Genomic DNA, 24,813 nt, shown 5'->3' with positions numbered 1-24,813 from the left:
TTTCAGCCGCTGTTTTTTTCCGATCTGGGCGGACGCCTTGAGCACTAACCATGTGTCCAAGATGTTTCAGCTCCTGAAATCCAAGGTGGCATTTTTGAGGCTTAATAGTAAGCTCGGCAGAGCGGATTGCTTCCAAAACGCTTCGCAGTAGTGTTAAATGTTCTTCGAAAGAACTGAAAAACACGCCTACGTCGTCCAAGTAAACAAGGCAAGTCTGCCATTTCAATCGAGCGAGTACGGTATCCATCTTACACTGGAACGTTGCAGGGGCAGAACAGAGACCGAATGGGAGGACTTTAAAATCGTATAGCCCATCGGGTGTAACGAATGCTGTTTCCTCACGGTCCCTTTCATCAACATCTATTTGCCAATAACCAAATCTGCCAATAACCAGATTTGCCAATAACCAGATTGCCAATAACCAATTCTTCTCGTCCAGAGACGAGAAAAATTTAGCGTTACCAAAACGGTCCAACGTATCATCTATTCGGGTGAGTGGATAAATATCGTGTTTAGTGATACTGTTCCGTTTTGCGATAGTCTACGCAAAAGCAAAACGTGTCGTCCTTTTTCTTTACGAGTACAACTGGGGAGGCCACGGACTCTTAGATGGTTGCTAGCGTCGTCGGCGAGCATTTCTTTGACCTGCGTTTTGATGGCCTCCCTCTCTTTAGGCGACACGCGGTAGGGTTGTTGACGCATAGGGCAAGTGGATTCATCAGTCAGAAAGCGATGCTTCGCGATAGGAGTACGGCGCACTTTGGAAGACATGGCTTAATGGTCGGCGAAGTCGTGCAGTAGCCGTTTTAGGGCTTCTCTCTGAGTGGTCGGGAGGTCGTTGTTTATTTCAACTGGTATGTCGGTGTCACCCGCGAGCGAATCAAGAGACAGCGTCCTGAGCACGCCCACGTGCGTAACGTCAGCGCCTTCCTCAATGAATGTGATTGTAGTGCCTTTCACAAGATGTCGACGTTGAGTGGAAATATTGGTGACCAAAACTTGAGTGCATCCGTTGTGCAAGTTGACAAATCCTCTAGCCAAATAAATGCCCCTATCCAGCAATAACTGAATGTTGCCTTAAGCGATGCCTTCACAATCCGCAAACTTGTCATTTCTGACCATTACAAAGAGGCTAGAACGGGCACGCAGTGCGACGTCGTCGTCAGCAATGCGTAGTGCTCCGTCGCGCTTGTCTTCGATGTTGCTTGCTTTGGCTCCCTTTGTCGAAAAGCTAATTTTCAATTTTTGCAGGTTGATAACTGCCCCATTTGTCTGCAGAAAGTCCGTGCCGGGAATTAGGTCCCTTGAGCAATAAGAGAGCACAATAAAGTCGTTAACGTAGGTGAAACCGTGAATTTATATGCGCGCAGTACACCTACTCACTGGGGTGATCAGATTGTTTGTAGCAGTGCGAACTTGCAGGCCAGTCCAGGGTGTGCTCACTTTCTTTAGCGTAGAAGCCAGAGTTTCACTGATGACTGAACGATCAGCACCGGTATCGGGCAATCCAGTCCTCGTACAGCCGTCGATATCCACCACCACTTCGCAGGCAATCGGTTGGGTTAAACAAGTTTCAGGTACTGGCTGCTCGTCGTCTCGTCGTAGCGGTCGTTGCAGTGGAGGATCTTGGAAGTTTATGATATCAGCGGCATCACCTCCAGAAGTCATTGGCCTCAGTTTCCCCGCCCTTCCTGGCTACCAGAGGGCCGACGGCCAAGGTCCGAGGCAAATCGAGGGATGGAGGACCTGCGTCGCATCGGGGATGGGGACCTAGACTGAGGGTGTTGCGGCGAATAAACGTTACGGCGTCCGGTGATGTAGTCCATGATTTCGGGGGGTCTCAGTCCGTGTTGCGACCGTGGTGCATTCGGCGGAAATCCATGCAGATCAGCTCGGCGATAGGGGCAGGTCCGGTAGATATGCCCTACTTCCCCGCAGTGGAAGCAGAGAGGCATGTTGTCAGGGGTGCGCCCCAGGTTACTTTTCCGGCGACCTGTTTCCGTCGACTAGGGTGTACGCGGCGTCAGCTCCAGGGTACGTTGCGGTGCGACCAAGGCAACGATAGGAGGAGCGCCATAGACGGGCTGGCGCAAGGCTGCTGCATATGAGGAGCGTGGTTCATCCTGCCGGAACACGTAAACTTGTTCTGGTGCCCGAACAGCCTGGCTTTCCTCCTCCCTAGCTAGTTCTGCTAAGGACAACGGAGCCGGTGAAACCTGTCCCTGCTGCAGCCTTTGAAGCTCTTCGCGAACAATCTGTCTCACGAGCTCCCGGAGACCGAGGCTGTCCATCACGGATACGTTGGGCAGGGCTGGTTCGTTGCGACTGTATCGCCGCGACCTTTGGTGGAGCGCCCTTTCAATCGTGGTAGCCTCGCGGACGAACTCGGAAGCCGTTGTTGGGGGACTCCGCATCAGCCCGGCAAATATGTCTTGCTTGCCTCCGCGCCTGAGATGGAGAACCTTCGTGTCGTCAGTCAATGAGGGGTCAGCGCGCTTAAAATGATGAGCCATGTGTTCGGCGTACATGGCGACGCTCTCATGCGGATGCTAGTTTGGGGTTTGAAGGGCAGCCTCAGCCTTCTCCTTGCGGTCACTGTTTGGGTAGGTCGCTAGTAACCGTTGTCGAAACTCCTTCCAAGACGACATCATGGACTCATTATTTTCATACCAGGTTCGGGCGTTTTCTTGCAGTGAAAAATAGACATTTCGCAGCATGAATATGTTGTCCCAGCCGTTAAACGTAGCCACGCGCTCGAAGTGGTCAAGCCAATCTTCCGCGTCTTCATAAGGCTCTCCGCAAAAGACTTTTGGTTGCCCCTGCTGGTCAACCAGGTACTAAAAGGGCTGCCCATCGGAGTCGTGTTCACAGCGCCAGCGTCCCGCCCTGTCATCCTGGTCGTGCGATCAGGCAAAAGGCCGCACTCCGCTGGAAGTACGAGTACACGACGGCTGGTTCGCCTGTGGATGGGCGAAATTTCGACTTCAATTGGCGACCCCGAGCTGTGCGTCCTTGACGAATGGGGTATCATGTATCCAGCTCCTTCACCACCTATGTTGCGATGAGCTCCAGTAAGGAGAGTAAAATCGTTTATTAACCGGGCGAACTTGTGCCGGCAAACACTGGCGATCCACAAGTAAGGTGGTGGTGGTGGTGCCTAATGAGATGGCTCATAGCCACTCAGGGGGATTGGCCAGGAAAGGGGGTTCACAGAGAGAAATTACAAAGTAATAAAAGAAACACATTTAAGGAAATAAATAAAATATTTGCAAAATATATACAGGAAAAAAACTGCTCAAACATGAGACGTATCCTCAGGAAGTGTTGAAACCAACATAAAATAAAGAATAGAGGAAAGAAAACATGAAAAGTATGTAGAGAAATAAAGCAAGAAGGGAAGCTGGCGAAGGAGAGGCAGTGGCCGGGTTGAGCAAGCGAGCTTGGACTTCTCCGTCTACCAGTCAGCTCATACAAATTACTAGAAACAGCCCCGTTAGCCGATCGGGGATTGATCCCACAATAATAAAGTCGCGGCATAATAAAGACGACGAAGAGGCAGCGGCTGGCCCGAGTGATCATGGCCGCTTGTAAATATATCGCATCGCTTTGCGGCAACATCTTGTAAATACATCTCCTCATCGTCGCCCATTGTTCGCCTCATCATTGTCCTTCCACCACGTAACATTTTGGCGGAGGGTGCGGGATTCAGTTCCTTCCCGGCCCCGAGCTTCACCCCGTGTCGGCTCATGAAGCGGTCTCATCCTGGCTCTTGGAAAGCGTCGGCTCGCCCCAGCCCAGGTGAGCCACGGACGCGACTTTCCTCAGCCCCGTGCCCCTGCCCATGCCCCGCCGAGACCCGATGAACTGACCAGCCACGACCAGACGTATAGCCGACGACGTCCCCCCGCCCAGATCTCCGGCGCGTCTCCGAAAGCTTTGGACGCTGCGTCGTGGGGTCGGCGGTGGTCACAGCTGTTCCGGGGCTGGTGCTCATCGCGATCATCACCTTCATCAGTGGCGAGAAGGAATTCATTGTACATATTCTCATCGCTTTGCTCATCCGCGTCGCCAAGCTCTCTTTGTCCTGGCCTCGACCGGAACGGTGGTCCTCCGCCGGGGGGGGGGGGGGGGTGATGTCACGGAATACCTATCAGTGCCCCATAGCGCCATAACCCGCCACCGAAGACGACGAAGAGGATGCGGCTGGTCCGAGCGATCATGGCCGCTTGTAAATAGATCGCAACGTTTTGCGCAACATCTTGTAAATACATCACTTCATGTCGCCCATGGTTCACCTCATCATGGTCCTGCCGCCATGTAACAATATCATAGTTGGATCCCTTTAACAAACATCAGTTTTTGCAAAACAGCGATCAAAATAACCGCTATACGCATTCCTAGGCACACACACCTAAACAAAAAAATGTGACGAAGTATTACAAACATATATGGTCGATACGGCGTCCTTTACCCACCGTGGACCACGCTACCTCGAGGCCCATTTGAGATCTACCATGACTCAAAAAGCCGCCAATTTAATCCAGACCGCTTAAGCTTGTCCTATGCAACAACTTTCCTATTTAAATTTTATTACAAAAAGAACCCACAACGCGCTACTACGAAAAATCCACCGAGACGCAGCTCGCGCTCATGACCCGTGGAGCAAACGCCGACGCCAGTGAATGGGCCAGCTACTAAAGGGCGCTGCGGAAGCAGGATGGCGGTGCCCTCGTTGGAACGGTCAATACTCAGCCCACTTCTCAATCACCTGATTGACCGGTGCAGCGGTGGCGAAAATGTAGAGCCTCTTCCTGGCTTGCAGAAGGACTGTGGTTCGAATTCCCACCCCATTTTAAAAAACTCCCGGTATTGATAGAATTTCAGAATGAGGCTTTCCGTGCGGCCTAACAACGGTGACCATTGTCGATAATGCAATCCCTCACCAGAGCAGGAGTTGCCACCCATGTGTAGTAACAGCCACAACCTTCCGTAAATATGGGAATTATCTCTCCGTTTATAGCTAATATGAACCCGCTCACATTTGAGCAGGTAGTTGAAACACACTATAAACAAAATGCACGATACCGGCGTTCGCTGCCTGGCGATTGCGTAATCACGCTATCACTTCCTTATACGCAGCAGATATCGGTCCCGACCAAGACTGCAGTTCGCGCTGCTCACAACGTTCGCCTAAGACAGTATATATCATCCGTAAGCTGCTTTTTTAGGACGTTTTACTTCAAAATTTGAAAACTAGAAAGGCAAAAGGCCAGCTTTCTTTCCCAAACTGTAAAGAAAGACAGAGTTCTGCTAAGAAATAAACTAGTAGAAATATATGAGTGTACGAAGTTGAAACATATGAAGGTGTTGCTCTGAAGTGCCGTTGACTACGAATAAACCTATAGGCGCTTTTAACGCGAAATTGATTGCCCGGGTACACCAAAATGTGGCCGGTGTCATATCCGTCACAAAAATGACATCGCCAGTAAAAGTTCCATTCATGCGGCTGCGCCCGGATTTGAACCACGAACTCTTTCGCCGTAACGGCTGGTGCACAGCACTCTGCCCACTGCGCTACGGATCTATGCGGAAGTATGTTAACGAACGCACTTTATATCTTTCACACCACTTTCTTCCTTCAAATGCCGTCAAGTACATGCTCCCATCTAGGAGAAGTGAAGTGAAGCAGTTCAGAGGGCACTAATTAGTGCCGACAGTTGGCGACTCGATGCCAGCGTCTTCGTGGACGTGGGACGTGGAAAAATTGAGACACCTTCCGCCGCCTAGTGCTTTCGGTATTGGTTTCATTCGATTTCGTTCGAACGGTTTTCAAGGGACTGTGGTTTCCGTCAGCTTTACGCAATGTCCAGACGCGTGCATTCCACTGTTTAACGTTGATGCATCTAACGGTGCCATACCGACGCAATACAAATAGCGATGGGCAAGTTCATGTGGCTGCACAATGAGATCTGCATGAAGGTACATTTTATTTTTTTGTTTTACGGATTTCTATGAAAGAGGCATCAACCACATTTTTTAGTAAAAGGGACTGCCTACGTACTTTTAAGGGAACTAGGGTAATTCTGTAAGTTAGATACAGGTGGCCCAGTGAGTGCTCTAGGCTTCAGCAGAAAATCGCGCAAACGCAGGGCCGAACCAAAGAGAGGCCACACTCTGCAGTTGAGACTGACATTTGGTATCGCTGAATGGAGTCTAGGCTCTGCTGTAAAGGACTCAGCAAACATAGTCAGGAGTTGCCAGCGTTTGACAAAAGAATAATAAGGTTAACAAACTTTTTATCTCTCAATTAAAAGATCACGCGTTGAAGAGCCTACCAATCAATGCTTATTTCGATCCGCGAAGGCCTCAGAGTCCCCCGTTTGTGCTAACTATTGAATTTTTTCATAAGGTCAATTTTTTTAAGTCGCGCAAGTGTATCAATAGGCCAAGTGTCCTAGTGTTCATTAGGGAACCAATGTTTGGCAATAGTGGAGAAAGCGCATAATCTTCTATCTTGTCAATGGAGCATTCGGAGACGTTGAGACTTTAAGTGCGAATGCACTTCTTAAGCGAGCCTGAAGCGTCCGCCGCCGTCCGCATTCCGCCGCCGTCCGCATAGCAACAGCAGCGGGTGCGCGCGCTCCTCGTCTTCCTTGGCAACGGGGGGAGATGGGCGCGCGCTGCCTGGCCGCTGACATGGCACATACCCACGTGGGGGATTGGCCAGGAATGGGGCGTGAGAAGGGCTAATGCACCCGCTTAATTAAAGGAGTACTGACACGAAATTTCAAAGCTGAGATCCGCTCTAGCAATCAAGTACAACGACAACACAAATTGGTGTCTGTGAATAAATGCATCTTTCTTTCTTTGTAGTTATGTGTGTGTGTGTGATCTCTCTTTCGCGAACATTACCGAACCGCGCAAATTCAATTCCTGCATTCGCACTTTCACATTCTTCCCCTCGGGGAAATGCGGGGAATTTTTTTTGTTGTTTTATGCTGTTAAGGGGAACGTGGTCTATGTTGCATTGAAATGTCACATTGAGCTGCTTTGGCGTCAAGGCGAATGGTACAAAAACTGGGTAAACAGCCTAAATATGCACAACTAGGCAAACATACACGAGAATTTACAATGTATCGTTTCCTTTTTCAAACGGCCCCTCTCGTGTTTGGAAGTGTTCAAAAAATTCACCAGACGAAAAAAGAACTCGCCTTGCACTCTCAGTCTCCAAACGCTTAGCGTGAACTACGAAGTAGTTCGGGAAAGCAACTGCTGTACATGGGTTACGTTCTACTGCTCCATTATTTTATTGGCAGATTGATTCAATCGTTTAAACCTATGGTGATTATCTTTCCATCGCACTACTTCGGTATGTGCCACGGTACCTACGGTCGAAAAGGAAAACGAGCTCAAGGAGCAACATTTTGTTCTCGGTCCTGGTTTTTGAGTAGATGTGCTGTGTGACTTACTGTGTTGCTCTTAGTACGCATCCACCTATTATATCCATCTATTTCCGAGATAAACAGCCTCCATTGAAGCGACGACGACCATCAGAGAAACTGGCCGAGATGATGTGTTCTGAAGACCGTGAAATTATTTCCGCTGACATCTATGTTTTCGTTGATAATCACCCCGTTACGGCTCTTGTGGACGATGTTGCTGATTACTCAGTTATGAATGGCTCACTCGCAGCGCAGATTCAAAAAGTGACAACACGTTGGTATGGGGCTCCTATTCGTACCGCCGGCGTTTACCTTGTGGTACCGATTGGCGTGTGCACTACAAGGGTTCAAATTCGTCGTGCGACATTTCCTGTTTTCTTCACTGTGCTGGCTAACTATTCGAGGCATCTTATGCTCGTGCAGGACTTCTGTGACTTTTGTGCTGGACGATCTCAGGCCGCGATTAATTTTCGGGAGCTGGTCGCCACATTTTATATACCCCAGACATCGAACGAAGAGAGCAGTCAACGTAGACCGGCCATTCTTGCCCTTGCAGACAATGTCACGCTACCACCACGAGCCAGGATGTTTGTTACCGGAGAATTTCAGCCATGCTCACGCAGTTCTGACAACGCAGAGCACAATTTGCTATTCCCGGCTCGGCGGGTATGTGCTGCCTGTGGCCTGGCTCTGTGAAGGTTGAACTGAATTACTGCTAACTTATTCCAGTGAGGCGCAACAGCTTCTGTTTCGTAAAACAGGCGTTGTCTACTTCGAAAAGTCAGGGAATGTGCCAAGCTACACAGTTTTTTGCTATCGTTCATATATGAAATGTACTCTGAAAAACCACGAAAATTTACTTGAAGCCTAAACCGCCAGCTACGCCAAAGGAGGAGCTTCTCAAGATGATAGAAACTGTCAGCTACTGTTTTGCTATGTAGTAGAAGTGCGGCAGGCCACCGTAAATAAACATTGTATCATAATTGATTAAAACGAGCGACTCATGTACTAGGGTCTTTACGATTCATGTATCAGCGTCGGCGAAGGAGGGGGTGATATCTGTAGCCAAGAAAAAGAAATGATTAGGACGGCATAATACAACCATCAACCAGCGCGTGGGCATCACCTGCGGTCCTTATCAAGAAATGTGGTACTTTTAGTTTTTGCGTGGATTACAGAAAACTGTGTCCTTGAGAAGCGCTGGACATGAGCACTTGGGGGTCAATAGGAATGGCTTTCGCCTACGAGTGGACCTGGGTATGCTGACGATAATGACAGGATGCTTAGCAAAGTGACAAAAATACGTGTAATCGCTGCGGAGCATCATGACTGTTTAAATCGACTCGACCACGCAGGCTAGGTTTTCTTATTAAACTTACTTGCGCTTTGGATGTCTTACAATTGACAGTAGATGCATAGGATCGTGAACAAACGGCCTCTATTACTCCAGATGGACTTGATAAATTGAAAGTGCTCCTATTATGTTCGTGCTCCGCCACCTTCGCGTTCCGAAGAATGATGGACCCTCTTTTATCCGGACTGAAATGGCAGTCCTGCTTTTGTACCTAGATGACGTTGTATTTTTTTGAAACACTGGAAGACTACTTGGAGCGCCTTCGCGCAGTTCTTGAAGCTATCCGCTCCGCCCAACTTTTCTCAAACCCGAGAAATGTCACTTTGACCACAAAGAACTGAAATGTTTAGGCCACGTTGTAAGTCCCTAAGGTATCCGCCCCGATCCTAAGACAGCCGCCGCAGAGGCTTTTGCAGTTTCATCTTACAAATTAGCTGTTCGCTGTTTTGGGTGTCTTTGCGTGTAGTATACACGTTTTATGTTGAACGTTTTAAACCAAAGATAGCCCTTAACCCGTTTGAGAGGAAGTGATGTTTAATTTTGTTGGTGCCCCGAAGAGCACCCTGCATCAAAGAACATTCAGAATGAGCAACAACACTGTCCTCTTCTTGGCCAATTCAACGAGGACGCAGATACAGAATTGCACACAGCAGCAAGCAATAATGTTGTGGGAGCTGTCTTTTACAGTCGAAAAATGATGTCTAACAGGTGATACCCTATAGAAGCCGTACACATAATCGCGCTGGATGTAACTACCCCACAACATAGAAAGACTGCTTAGCGGTCTTTAGGGCGATCAGGAAATTTCCGCCATATTTGTACGGGTGTTGTTTCCAATTTCCGACCGACCATCACTCCCCCTGCTCGCTCGCAAATATCAAGTATCCCTCAGGGCGCCCGGCCCGCTCAACCTCAGGCTACAGGAGCTTGGCGGGAACATAGTGTACAAGTAGGGTTGCAAACACACCCACGCTGACTGCCTTTCACGTGCCCCGGCTTCTCAGTCCTCGACGGGTACTGACGATGACTGGGGATTCCCGGGTGCCAAACTCCATCGGCTTTTGCTTAGGAACAGCGAGAACACATTGATCTCCGTTTTCTGACCCATCACTTGAAAGACTGAATCCATCGATTGCCTAAAACTTTTGTATGCAACCGCGCATAGTCTTTTCTTTCTAACGCCGTTGCTCTACAAGAAAATCTTTGCTCTATAACAAACATCATACCTACTTCTTGCGCCCGAGGCACTCAGGGAAGAAATCTGCACGCGAGTCACAATGAGCCATTGTCCAGGCATCTCAGCAGCTCTCGCACGCTGGCCCGCATGTGCCACAAGTATAACTAGCCAAAGCTGCCCGAGAGTGTGAAGGGGTGCGTATGAATATGCCGAGGCAGTCAAAGGCGTACGACGCTCCGCATAAAGCCAGATAGAAGCCTTTAGCCAATAAATCTACCTAAGATACTGTTTCATGACGCTGGCATGGGCCTTTTGGTACCCTTTTTTCTGCCCTCATCTGGCAACAGGTGCATCTCTGTTGCTACAGATGATGAAACAAGCTATTCCGAGAGGAGAGTTCTTCCATGGGGCATTGCTGCAGAGGTTGTGAAGTTCTTCATCTAGAACTTTATACTTCGCCATGGGGCCGCTAGGGTACTTTTAACTGATAGAGGAATGGTGTTCATGGCACAACTAATTAACGAGGTTCTGAAACTCAGTTGTACCAGTCACTGGAAAGCAACGACTTAGGATCTAAGCGCTAACGGACTCACTGAGCGATTAAAGAACACAAAAACCGACAGCTTTCGATGTACGTCGATGTAGACCACCATGTCTGGGATGGCATACTTCAGTACGCATCATTCGCTTATAAAACCGCGCCGCTGCTAACTACGTGTTTGGCCCTTTTCGTTTAGTCTACAATGCAGACGTTACCATTCTATACTACTTCTTGAAGAGAGTGCCAATGTTACAATGGACGCGGAAGTACTCACACAGCGTTCTGAAGTCACAGCCTAATACCACGCCAGCGCATTCAATACCAGGGAACCGTCGAAGCGCAGTGGTATATTGTAGGGAACATAGAAGTCACGTACTCGCGGGTGAACACATTTAGGTGTGGACTACGGTTCGACAACGAGGTCACTCCGAGAAGTTAAAGGGACCCCGAAAAGCTTTGTGAAGGTGGCAATCAAATGCATTCAGGTGGTAGAACACATAACGGGGGATTTTCGAGCCAAGTGTGAGCCCCATACGTTGTACAGATAATTTGTAAACAATTTTTGAAGATCGCTTTTCTCAGCCGATGAGCGCGACGCCGCAGCGAGCCGACCGCGGGTGACGCAACGACGACCGCGGGTGACGCAACGGCGATCGCTGCTGACGCAACGGCGAAGCCGCCCCCTGATTCGCCCAATCGCTGGCAAGGTCGGCCGCCGGCGGCGTCACTGTCATTGGCTTCCGGCTGCTCTTCCTCCTTCCTGCACGATCCCAAGGCAAGGCGGCAAAGGCGGGTCCGCAGTGATTGACGCGAACCTAGGCGCAGGAATGTAGCTAGCTGCTTTGAAGGAAGCAGAGAGGGAGGAGGAGTCGATCGGCAAGTGGGGTGAGGTGCATTTAATTGCTTCTGGCGCAACTAATACTGAATGTAGATCAATAATTCCAACGTCATTGCATCTCTATATTGGTGCTACAGAAGGCTTTTCTGGGTCCCTTTAATGGGACGCTACTTAGGGCGATAGAAAGTTTTGGGGTAAATCAGTGTGTGAACTTTGAAGTTGCTCCTGAAGGTACAGTACCCTCCCCTAGGGTGACGATTAGACTGAGTTTCTACGTGTCGCGCGGATAACGGCATATTTGGGTCGTTGAACTCAAGTGTGGACGACTGTGACACTGCAAACGTGTGATTTTGCGATACTTCCTGTCTATTTTTTTTCGCTCTTTCAACCACTTTGCCCATGAGCTTCATACACACCGGGACGGTGCTTTCCAGGGGAGGGGTAATCACACAGTGATTATGTCGTTTATTCCTATTGCACACTCATCACTTTGTCATGTCGCCAATTGGCTCTGGGCCTCTGTAATTACGGACGAAGAAGTGGAGCTCGAGGAGCGACATTTACTGTTCAGTCCTGATTTTAGCGCAGCTGTGCTCTGTGGCCTACTGTGTTCTCGTGGAAGACATCTGCTGTGGAGTCATTTACTTTCATAGACTTGTTTGCACACGTGTGGGCATTCATCATGCAAGTGTGTCCTCACATGCGCTGAAAATTGCGCAAAAAAAATATTTGGTTCCTTTGTTGCAGACTTATCCAGATCAATCTAAAAGGCCACCCGTGATTTTCTATTCAGAGTGCGTATTTTCTGCGCAATGTATTTGGAGCTTAAACCCTGCACTTCATCTTTCTTTATATTGCGTTGCCCCGGAGATTCTATGAGAACCATTTATGAATAAAATGTAACTTATGACTGGTTTTGGTTCAAAAAAGGGACGTCGGCATTTCCGAGTGTTTGTTTCAGTAATATTGCTACCTCATTCATTTCCTTGCTAGTTACGGGAGTAATGGGAAAGTGAATAATGTATTATGAACGGTTTGTCTGCTTCTTACGACTAACTCTAATTTCAAGTTGCGGCATTTTGCAGAAATATGGCTTTGTTTGGTGCCACGCGACAAATGGACTACAGAACCATGTCACATTTGGCTGAAGTGCGGAGCAAGCCGGGTCTCCACTATGACTTTCAGGTAAGATGCCTGGCACGTAAAATTAGGTTTAGTTCCTAACAGAGTTCTTTCGGAATGCTGTCATTGTTCATCATGACAAAAAATTCCCACCACCTCCACGAAGTGAATGATGATGAGAGCGGCGAAGCTAAAATGCCTATCGGTAAAACCGTGAAACATTCACCCACACATCATATAAAGACTTGACACGTTGTTATACGTCGTCTTGATGGCGCGCACCATCTGAATGAGTTAAGGACATAAGGGGCATTCGTAGCCATGCTGGCGTCTCTGTTTGTAGCGCAGAGGGAAGACCGCCACGTACGTCCCGTCACGGCCAGAGAGTCGTGGGATCGAAACCGGGCGCCGCCGCGTCAATGGCACTCAACACGTTGTTATCGGTCTTCTTGATGGCGCGCACCAACTGAATGAGTGAAAGACATAATGCGCGCTCGTAGCAATGATCGCGTCTTGGTTTGTAGCGCAGTGGGAAAAACGCCACGTACTTCTCGTCGCGGGCAGAGAGTCGTTGGACCGAAACCGGGCGCATCCGCGTCAAAACCACCACTCTTCCCTCGCAAAGCTTGAGACTTCCCACCGCTACGTTGACAGGCCCGTCGACGACGTCGATGTTTGTGGTGATCTTGGCCGTCACGTTCTGCAGAGTGTCTTGTGACGCCTACCCCCTTCACGCGTCTTAAGCTCGCAGGCGATGAACGACAACCTCTTCTTCTTCTTCCTCTCCTTCTTGTTGGGTAGCAGCGAACGAGTTGAACGTTTTGACCTCTTCGGCCAATGTTTGGTTGGACAATCCCTAGAGGGATCCGACCACAATCATCATCGCGGTGCCGTGTGCAGCAGCAACGAGGGACGACACAGGGCCCAGGCAAGAGGAGCTTCACCCCAACAAATTTTTTGGTAATGGGGTAGATTAAGGGCAGGCATTTAGGGACGCTGCAAATACACCGCCCATTTATATATGCGTTCGGTGAAGAGAGCACAACTAATATGAGTTCAATCAATATACAGTCGATCCTGGATGTACCGAACTCACAGGTGATCGTTAAAAAGATTTATATATCAATAACTTTATATACAAAATGTTTTATTTTGCATAGGATTAGGCAAGGGATGTTGGAACTGTTCGGTATAAGATATAATTCGATATATCCGCATTTGGTATATGCGAGATTGACTTTATTTGTGAGCATGTATAAGCATAACGTCGCACACTATCACAAACTTGATGCTCGGCCCTGTAGCACCACCTAGTTTCGGATTTAAAAGCTCTTACCCGGCATTTGCATCTGTCTGATTTACTGTAACAACCCCCAGAAATAACGTCACAAAAAACTCGTTATGTACACAAGTAATATTACATGTGAAAGAATACAAAATGAAGCGTCAAAGACTGCATCGGGAACTGCTAAGAATACCAGTGGAATTATTAGCTATATAAAACGCCACAAGAGCAATGAATTTAGAATGACCGACATGATGGTCAACGACAGACATAGTAAACTCATAATCTATAAAATTATTTGACAGCCCGTTTAAGCAATTGCATGCTCTGTGTGCTAAGTGAATACTAATACTGAAGTATCCTGAAAACAAAACAAGTATACTTAAAGAATACAAACCTAAATGTTTACCAGCTATATCAATTTAAAATCACGTATTTTGCATAAAAATGGCAGCATCCTCACTCCGTGGAGGATGGCGAGTGTGCGGAGTAAGGGTACTGGAAATGACATCCATGTTGCGTCCCGAGTGACATCCGATTTGCGCAGGGACGGTCATTCGATTTGATCTGTGAGATGCACGTTGACTATTCCCTAAATAAAACTGCAACTCACGGCTCAAATCGAATTTTGTTTAATTTTCGCTGGGTGGTTGTGTGCGCACAAATGGACTCGGGCCGACATTGCGAGGTACTAAGGCACTCCGTAACGTTACAGGGGAGGGAGCAAGTCGTTTGACTCTCGGGTACTAACTCAAGGTCGTAGCCCAATGCGTAAGACGAGGGACACTAGCTCTGTCTGTTCTACCAGACACAGGCTCGAATCATGCCAGTGCCTGTGTGATATTTTGCGATTTGTAAATGCTGTGCACACGAATGCGGACGGATATTGTGTGGTCCTAAGGTACTCCGCACATCAAAAGGAATGAAAAATAATTGACCGAGCCAGCGTACTACGTAGTAAGATACTTCCATTATTTGCACGTTATAAAACTGTCACCCTCATCGGTGGGTTATTTGTATGGAAGAGAATTGTGCTTCATTATCTGTATGCTGCTGAAACATGTGACAGGTCTGCAATAAGCTGAGACGTGACAAAAACGAAACAGAAGGGAAATGACCAGAGCAGCCTAGTTGGTGTATTGGTAGTTGCATACTTGGCACGTTATCAACCTTTCTGCCTAGTTCATTGTTTTTTTTTAACAGAACTCTGCTTCATTTTGAGACATCGAACTCTATGCGCTTTTAGCACAAGTGGCAAGCCTGCAAGCAGCAGAGACTTGACATAAAACGGAACGTAAACGACCTAAGGAACCTACTAAGTTGTTCATAGTTGTTCATTGTTCATAAGCGCTGGTAATATGAACAAGTACGAACTCGCCCAGTCGTCTGTTCGAGCTACTAAGTTGATTGCGTACTTACATTGTTTGCGCATTGTCAAACTATCTCTTTAGTCTGTGGGTTTCACGTGAGCAAGCAATAATTCTGCTTCATCATTACAATTTAAAGTGTATAGGGCGTTAAAACAACTTGCATGTCTTCCACCAGCAAAAAAGAAACGGAAAATAAATGACCGAAGCAGCTTACTAGGTGACATGGGTACTTGCATTATTTGCACGTCATCTTATATTCCGTCTCGTCTATGGGTTTACTGTAACGCAGACACAACTCTGCTTCCTCATAAGGTACAAAAGTGTATACGCTGTCGAAACAAGTTACAAGTTTGGGAGCACCAGAGACGTGATAAAAAAAAGGAAAGTGAATGACCGAAGCAGCCCACTAGGTTATATGAGTGCTTTCATTCTTTGCATGTCTTCTTATATTCTCCCTCGTCTGTGGGTGTATTGTAAGCAAGGCATAACTCTGCTTCATCATGAGATATCGATGTGCATACGCTGTTTAAACAAGTGACAAGCCTGCAAGCAGCAAATAAGTGATAAAAAATGGCAGCATCTCCACTCCGAGGTTAATGGTCAGGGCGCCGATTACGGTTAATCGAAATGGCATCCAAGTTGGGCCCAGAGTTAAACCCGATTGCGCCCCGACAATCATTCGATTTCAGCCGTGAGTTGCACCTTCATTATTCTATAATAAAACTGCAACTGATGGCTAAAATGAAATTTAGGTTTATGTTTGCTTGATGGTGGTGTGCTCACGGATGGGCGCTGACGGACATAGGGAGGCCAAATGGTATTCTGTACCGATAAAGGTCAGGGAGTAAGCCGTTTGAATTCCGCGTACTACATCACGGTCGAAGCCCAAATGGGAAGACCACTCAAACTAACTTTGTCTGGTCTACCAGACACAGGCTCGAATCTGGCAGGTGACTGCGCAAATTTTAAAGTCGTAAATGCTCTGCGCATGAACCCGGACGGACATTGGGTGCTCCTAATCCTAAGGTACTCCGCCCCTCAAATAGTTGTTCTATGCAGTAATGAAAAATTTTAAAGCCTGCAGTGAATAATCAAAATGCGTGATGCAAATCTTTCAAACACATTGTAACTGGTGCGTTGCACTTCAGAGCTTACTGGGCTTAAGTAGACTTCTAAATACCAATAAAAATTTTGTCATTTTTACCACCTATACTTTGCAGTTAAGTCAAAAATGTTTTTTATTTGTTGAAAACATGTATATCCTAAAAAAACATGTATCAAAGAAAAGTAGCTAATGGTGGTTCTTTTTCCGTTAAGCAAAACGAGCTAGTTGCTTATATTTAGCACCATTTTTAGGGGAAACAACGCTCTCTTTTTTTGACAGTGGCTCTGTTTGCATGAAATGAACAGAACGTGATAATTCAAGCGGATTCATTTTTGTGGGCTCATCGGGGAAACGATCACAATAAAGGTGCTTCCCTAAAGGTTATACGGTATCGATTTTGAAAGGAAAGAAAGTACTATGTTTTGGTGAGCATTTCTGCGCAGTATGAATAAGAAATTATGGGCTGGGTCGGGTGAGGATTAAGGAAGCTACGTATAATAAATAGCGAAAGTAGTTTTAGGAATGAGGGAAGTTTGTCTACGGAGTATATGCGGTGGAACGAATAAGCTCAATAACCTTTGCGCCATTTCTTTTAAAACTAAGGTTTCGACCTATACCAGCCAAGATTCCTTCGTTGCGTGCTGGACGCAAAACTACTAACGCGTCTGGGAAGAGGGAGGGCGGTTATCACTCACTTAGCTGAGTGTAGGTGGCGCGGCGAGTCGTTACCCAGCGTTCCCCGCGCGTTGCCCACACCAGAGGGCGCGTCGGCGAGGCAGATTTATCATCTGCTTTAGCGGAGGTTATTCGGGCCTGTTCTTGCGCAGCTTTGCGTCCATTGCGCGCTTTTTGTCGCACGACTTGAATAACTTGTTCGACAGCACCTCCTGGTTAACCCGAATCTGGTGGAAGTAAGTGATCGTAAGGCAGAGGTAGGTTAGAATTGTTATGCAGGGTGGAATAAAATGTAGAGACAACAAACAGGCATCTGGCCGCTAGAGAAACACTTTTGTGCACTGCTTGCTTCGAATAGTCTCTCTTTTCTATTTTGGTAAACAACGAATCGCTTGTGTTTTAAGAAGAATTGCAAAAGGCGAAAGGAGCACCTGGTTCTGATAAACAGCAACTATAAAAGTTTCCTCACCTTTCTGGCCGTCGTCAAACATACTGAACTAACTAGTTTAAATCGGTATAAATGGTAATTACTAAGCTCACATGCCAAAGTGTTTCGGTGTCTGCGCTTGTGCCGCGCGGTGGTGTAGCCCCGCCCAAGCGCATCAGAATGGCAAGGTTCTGCTCTCTCAACCTTCGACAGATGCCCTTCCCGTTTTCCTTCGGCTGACACACGGCAGGGCTGCAGAGGCGGCGTATGCCGCTCGAGCCCGGCCGTTGCCGCTGCATTTGCGTTCGTGACACTTTTCCCGCGAATTCTAGGTAGCAGCTGTCTGAATGACTTATTTCAGTTTATGTAGAGGCTTGTATGTGAATTCAAGTGACGTCGCATGGCCAATTGCTGTGGGTTTCGCATAAAGCTTAACTTTCCAATCACCTTAACAGCGTTGATTCGAGCCACTTTTTGTATTAATACTTTTCTAACTATTATAATTCCGACAGATTCGAGCTGAACATCTAAAAATGTGTAATATTGAATGGGGTGCTTCTCTCAGTAAATTTGTTTGCCTACACAAAGTTCCTCCGTGTAAACATGGAAAGTGTGGTTGATTTTGAAGGAAATATTTCTAATTTCCTGCAACACGAGTTCTAAGATTTCTATGTACAGGATGTATAGCGAACTCTGTCACATAACCGATGTATTGAGAGAGTAGGCGAGAACGATTGAGGTCCGCGTTATTTTCCAGCGCCGGGATCAGGCACAAAAGATCAGCAACCGTTCAACCAAGTAGAGATGATGATGATCGCCCGTGAAAAAATGTGAAATGTGATGGTGATAAACGCGCACAATGTCAAAACCACAATGAGCTAAATGGGATGATCGCCGGTTGCTTTGCTAATCCTCTCGTGTTAAGAAGGTTTATGACACGTCAACGCAGACACTAGCACCCCCCCCACAGCGGAAGCGGCCAACTTGACCATCACTGTCAGCTAAAGGAATCCCGGTGAACGAAAGGCCTTATCCGGGAAACCTGCCTGATCTCAGTTCCACGGCAACGACGGTTGGTGACACCGGAAGTAGGCGTTTCACTGTATTTGACTGAAAAATGTCGCTCGCAGATCATTTGGATGCAGATAAATAGGGGCATGAGCTTCCCGCACAATCAAGGAACACGGAGAGGAGTGGCAAGTAGAACGTCTTCACCAGGTTTGAAAATGACAGAACGGTGCGTCTAGTCGTGGCGAACTGGTCGTTTTCTTGACAGACCACTGTGTTCAAATGGGCAAAACTTCGCCAGTCAGGCCGCCGTGAAACAAACTGGTCGGAACGATTCCCTGTAATAGCAATAGGTGCAAAGAGGAAAGGCGCGTCGTGTACACAAGGAGAACAGACATAGACGAAGAAAAATAGGGCCAATCCAGTGGTTTGTTGCACAGTGGTATTGTGGACGAAGGTAACAAAGGATAAAATGGTGTCACGTGTGGTGTGGTCAGAGCGAATGTAGAAGGAAAACATGTGCGAAGAGGTCTGATATAAGTTTTCGGTTAGGCCGTTTGTTTAGGGGTGGGTGCTCGACGCAGTTTTATGAAATACTTCAGCAGCTCCAACCACCACGGAAAGTACGAAAGAAAGAAACGTTAGCCCGGGGTAACTGCGAAGACGTTAGGGGGGGGGGGAGGACAGAAGGGGCCAATGGCGCCGGAATATCGCTCGTAAAACGAATTGTGCAACTTCTTAAGCGCCGCCCTAACGAATAGCAGCCGCTTCAGCGCAAAGGATCAAGTAGACCACGGCCGTGACAACCCACCAATGGCCGGCTGCAGTTCCAGAAAGAAGACCGTACAGTTCAAGTACAATGATGTTGAAGAGAGCAGAATGGTATGTAAGTGGTTATAGCATACCCATTGGTGTCGAAATAAGTCAATTGCGGTGCTGGCATGGTTCACACGAAGCACCATATGTGGCGACGCTGGTTGAGAGGCTAGACCAAAAACAACAGGTTTTGATGCCATCGTATGTCTTCTGGAAGGCAAGGTGAGGAGCCTTAGTGCCATCTTGAAAAGTTCACAAAATGTGTCGTCAAAGAGAGCGGGGAATGATGGTGAGCCACTTGTCGCCGGTAGGGCGGTACTTGTATAGTAGAGTACAACAGCCATCAAGAGTCTAAACTGATCAAGTTGGCGGCGTCAGCGACGGCTTGATAACGGAGTGGAACCATCCAATAGATCAATCAGGGGGCGCCAGTACGTATCCAAACGCTGGAGAGACCCGAGATCAGACCGGAAATTCAGGGTTGACAAGTTCCACGACGGGAATTTGCGAGAGCTGCCACAACCAAATCAGGCGCTAAGTAACTGTCCTCTGTGGAGGACAGTGGACAACGTGACAGAGCATCGGCATAGCGTGTTTCTTACCGGTCTTGTATATTACGGTAACTTGGTACTCCTGCAGGCACCTCCAGGGGAGTCCGGGTTGGTTTTTGATGGATGACAAAGGAGTGGGTGGTGGTCAGTTACAACAGTGAATTGACGTCCGTACAAGTATGGCCGAAGCATTCGGATAGACCAAAGAACAGTGAGGCACAGCGGCTCGGCTACGGCATAGTTTTTTTTGGCTGGCGCCAACGTGCAGCTGACGTCAGCAACTGCTTGTTCCAAAGCAGAAGCAGTGCTTTGCTAGAGCACATCCCCAATACCATGGCCCCTGGCGGTGGTGGGGAGTATTGTTGGGGTGATTTTATCCAAATTGCTGAAAAACTTAGAAGTGAGGGCCTGCTTGAATGTTATAAACCCTGTCTCGCATTCTTCCGACCACTCAAAAGATACATTAGCCGCGAGTAGTTTGTGCAACGATGAAGCAATTGTCAAAAATTTGCGTTTGAAATGACGGAAGTACGGCGCCAATCCGAGGAAACTGCGTAAGCTTTATAACAGCCCTAATTTTCGAGGGGTCATAATGAATTCCATCTTTACACACAACATGAGCGAATTTACTTGCGAAATTATTTTTTTTTACGTTGAGTTGCAGGCCGTCATCACTGAGACCAGTTAAAACTTGATCCAGCTGCTGCAGGAGTACTCTAAACGTTAAAGGGAAGATATGAACGTCGTCGAGGTACAACTGACACGTTTTTATTTCAATACACAAAGAGCAAGACTGCAATGTCTATTATACACTCGAAGGTGGCCAGAGAATTGCAAAGCCGAAACGCTTGACAAAAAATACCGCGAGTCCGTCGGCGTTGTGACAGGGGTTTTCTCTTTATCGGGCTCGAGCATACAGAGCTCTTAGTGCCTGAGTCGAAGATCAACACTTCATAATTATTCTACGCCTTGGAAGGAGTGTAAAGCATCGTCGATGCGAGGCATTGGGTGCAGATTGTTACGCGTTATTTTATTCAGTCCCGATTATTCCGACAAAATCTCATGCATCGGTCTTTCGTTTAGACTAGCACTACGGACGATGACCAAGAACTCGTGGAAGGATAAGCAATTTTTCTTTTCGTCCTGTCTTCGAGGTGTTTCTGGTAATTTTGAGTTCTTAAGGTTAAACACGGTACAGGGTCGCCGAACAATGCAGGAATCATCTGTTTCAATTCAATATGTGGCCGCTGAAGTCTACACGACAACCGGGGTGTGAGATTCCAATATCGTCTTGTTTGCCACCGAGGTCAACAGTTGATTGGTTTCTTCTGGGCTAAGGTCAACAGGAAGAGACTGCAGGATGAGACCAGATGAACTATTAAAAGGTGATAAAGAACCGAGAGGAAGAACAGCTGCTGCGCCATCGCAGGATACGGAATCAAACGTGTCATGTTAAGGTAGTAGAATGGTCTTGGATGTCCTATTGATTTCGGGGACAATGGCGGAATCATGTAAAAACGGACAAGGAGCGCGGTTGTTAGCAGTCTTTTAACAAAGCAATTCACGGTTGGTGCAATTAACACATCCCTGGCAACAGTGTTTTTTCAAGCCAAGGAGATTAGGGTTTCTTGGCCTAGAAACGATAAAGACGGAAGTAGTGGTCAAACGTAGGTCTGGCTCGCCAGTGACACTAGCTAGGTTTGTTTCAGTGATCGCTATCATAGGTTTTCTACAGCAGGTAGTAGCAGATGGGAATTGCAAAAAGTCAACGTCTAAAATTATTAAATGAGGGCTTGGAGAGAGTATTGCAAAATGAATGTGATGACGAATGCCGTTGATGAGCACATGCGCTGTACGCTGTCCTGAGAATTGACTCACAGCCGCGTTCGCACAACGCCTAGCACGGCCAGAGTAATGAGTTAATAATTTGCATATTCTCCTGCACAAAGTTTTGTTATTTATATATATGCAGGGTGCCGGTGTCTGAAGGTGCTTCGGCGATAACTCCCTCAACTGTAACAGTGAATATATTTCATGGCCCGTATGGTGGGCTTGCGCTGTTCCTTTGTGGCGCAGTTTCTCCCCGAGACACTGTCGCAAGGTGTAAGGCTGGGCACAAAGAGGATGTAGAGCGACGGTGGGATGCTGGGGAACGACGTTGAGCCGGGCGCGGGTTTTGCGAAAAGTTCGTAGCAGCATGAGACAGCGAAGGTTGCGCGAAGTTGGAAAGTAGACGCGCTGACGAGGCGCTTAGCCGAAGTAGGTGTCGCGCTCAAATGGTGCGACTCTTTGGCGCTCGCGTAGGTGGCTTCGTCAGCAAAAACTATAAATGTATTCTTGTATGCCACAATAGTAACACACTGGTCAGTGGCTCGTTCGACATCTTGCTCGCTACGATGGAAAGTAATGCGGAGAAGGCACAGGTGCAGAAATAGCGGCCAAATGGCCATGATCTGTCAGAGGAGCGATTCGCGCCAAAGGACGTGTTGGTATCGCAACAGCTTGTTGACTACCACAGGACAGGCAGCGGAGCATGACTACCAGGATGTTGAATCTCGGTCATACACGCCAGCTCCTCCTTGATCAAGTCGCGCAGGCCATGGGTGTGGACGTGGGTGTTCGGCTGGCACGTTGCAATACGCTGCTGTAGCTCCTCATGGATGATATTCCTGATCAAAGTACGCGGCTCTGAACACAAAAGGGAGCAGGTAGGCAAACAATCTCGTTGATTTTATTTGGACTGCAGGCGGTCCAGGCGCTGAGAGATCATGCGTACGTTAACAACGGTGGTAGGGTTCTGTACCGCGAGAGCGTTAAAAGGAAACAAGAAGATTCTCTTGATAATGTGCTGTATTTTGTCGCTTACCGACATGCCCATCCCAGCTCGCCGGCAAAGCGCGATGACATCTTCCATCTACGAATAGTAGGCGTCATCCGGCTGCGGCACCCGGGTCGTGAGTTTGGTTGTTGGCTCCATCAGACAGAGTCGACGACTTGCGAAACATTTTACGCAGCTCTCCAACAAAGGTGATTCAACCAGACATGGCTGCTTCATGGTTGAGAAACCAGGTGTTTGTCCCTTCAGTCACGGAAAACGAAAAGTTCTGCTGTTTGAATTCATCGTCTCCAGGTTAAAAACGCTTACCCGGTTTTACTGATGAATCCATTCTTCAACATCGTCACCGCGGAGGCCAGCGAAAAAGTGAGGACTGTGCTGACGGCAGGTTACAGCAATGGCAGGCTGGACCACGCCCGCAACGTTACTACCCGAAAGGCTGCTGCTGTGCTGTATGGAGCTGGTCGGAAGTCTAACAGTCGACTTGATCGGAGCTCCAGTGGTGCGACCACGAGATGTAGACGGCGGGGTCGAAGGCACCCTTCCGAAGTTAAGAGATGGGGCGAGGATGCTTGAGGTCCGCTTTATTTGCGAGTGCTGAGTGCAGCCACTAAAGAACAGCAACCGTTCCAGCCAGCGAAGATGATGGTGATCGCGGTGAAAACACATTGTCTCCAATTGACGCTGTGAAGGTGGTTAGAAAGCAACGTTTTAAACTAGACTCACAAGAATTTCTCATGAATTTACACGTGTGGCTCTACTAAGAATGAAACCAGTGATTCTTCAAGTAGTTACGTAGAATTCGCAGGGGTGGTGTAACGAACGCTGCAGCGATGGCCACGACCATGCTCGAGTGGCGGACACCGCCGTTTTAGCCCCGCCGTGTGTCAGCAGAAATAAAATAGAGAGGAGCGTCTTTTGAAGGCCGACACACGGGAATCTTGCTCTTGTGATGTGCTAGCATGGGGCTACACCACCGCTAGACACAGGCGCAGGCGCCAAAACAATTTGGGATAAGAGCTTAGTGATTCAAATAATACAGATTTCAACTAGTTATTTTAGTACGTTTAAGAATGGCAAGAAAGCTGAAGAAACTTTTATAATCGCTATTATTCTGAACCAGTTGCTCTTGTCGTCTTTTTAATACGTCTTTAATTCCATCCGAATCGGTATTCCTTAATTTAGAAAATGGAGTGCTTTCGTGGTTAGCATTGCGCGAGAGGTAGCGTTCCTAAAGCAGCCAGATATCTGTATGTAGACTCTACAGTTTGTTTTCCCGCCCGGCAAAGCAATCCTTAACGCATCGCTGCACTACGGCAACTTAATTTCGACGGGTCTGGGTTAACCAGGATGTGCTGTCGAATAAGTTAGTAAAAACGTGAATAGGAAGCACGCGAGGAACTCAAAGCTGTGCCCAGATAGGCCCAAAACAACTGTCACTAAAGCAGAAGACAAAGTCGCCCGCCCCTCAAACGCGCCCGCCGTTGTGAGCAGCGCGCGCGCAATAGGTAAACATCCACCATGCCATCTATACACGGCTCCGCCACTGAAACCCATCCTCCCTCTCCTTAGCTGCTTTGGGAGTTCCTTGTCCCAACCGCTGTGAAGGAACCATCGAATGGTAGAGCAAAAAAGCTTTGCCTTAAAAAATTTGATTCCTTCACGGCTCCGCCTTTGTCCTGGCCAAACCGAAAATGGCCTATTTAAAGCACCTGAACTTGTGTCTATTGTACATTGGTTTGTGTGGACAGGGTGGGCGTTATTTTTGTAAGTAAATATGTTAGGGAGTAGAAGCAGCGTGTTTGCCGCACCTTTCTCAAACTTCGGCTACTGGTCAGCAATCATGTTGCTTTTTGTCTTCGTGCCGATGATTTGATCTATTTTATCGTTACGTGTTGTCACGAAGTGACAAGTGATTGAAATATTCGCGCTTACAAAACACCCCACTGAGAAAACAATTTAGGCGTATGTCAAATAGTACACCCGCAAACGTTTTGTAGTCGACACCTGCCGTTGCATAACACAGAATTGGGGGTGGATGATAGGTTAAATTAGGGATTTGGCCCTTGGTTGGAAACATGCGGGCTTATAACTTTTCCACAAACTTTACAACCACACATCATTACATGACATTTTTATTGAACCCCCCTGTTCCATCTCTCCACGCCCTAATTATCATAACAAAGTTATGTGCCTGCTATCTCGCACACTTTGTTTTGTTCAGTCATCTGTCCCGGGCCCCATTGTTGAGTGGAACAGTTTGCCC

Source organism: Haemaphysalis longicornis, unplaced genomic scaffold (genome assembly GCF_048455015.1).
Source record: "Haemaphysalis longicornis isolate Haplotype H1 unplaced genomic scaffold, Haemaphysalis longicornis Haplotype H1 scaffold_3, whole genome shotgun sequence".
Taxonomy (NCBI): Eukaryota; Metazoa; Arthropoda; class Arachnida; order Ixodida; family Ixodidae; genus Haemaphysalis; species Haemaphysalis longicornis.
The sequence above is the reverse complement of the archived record's forward strand: the minus strand, read 5'-3'. Positions refer to the sequence as shown.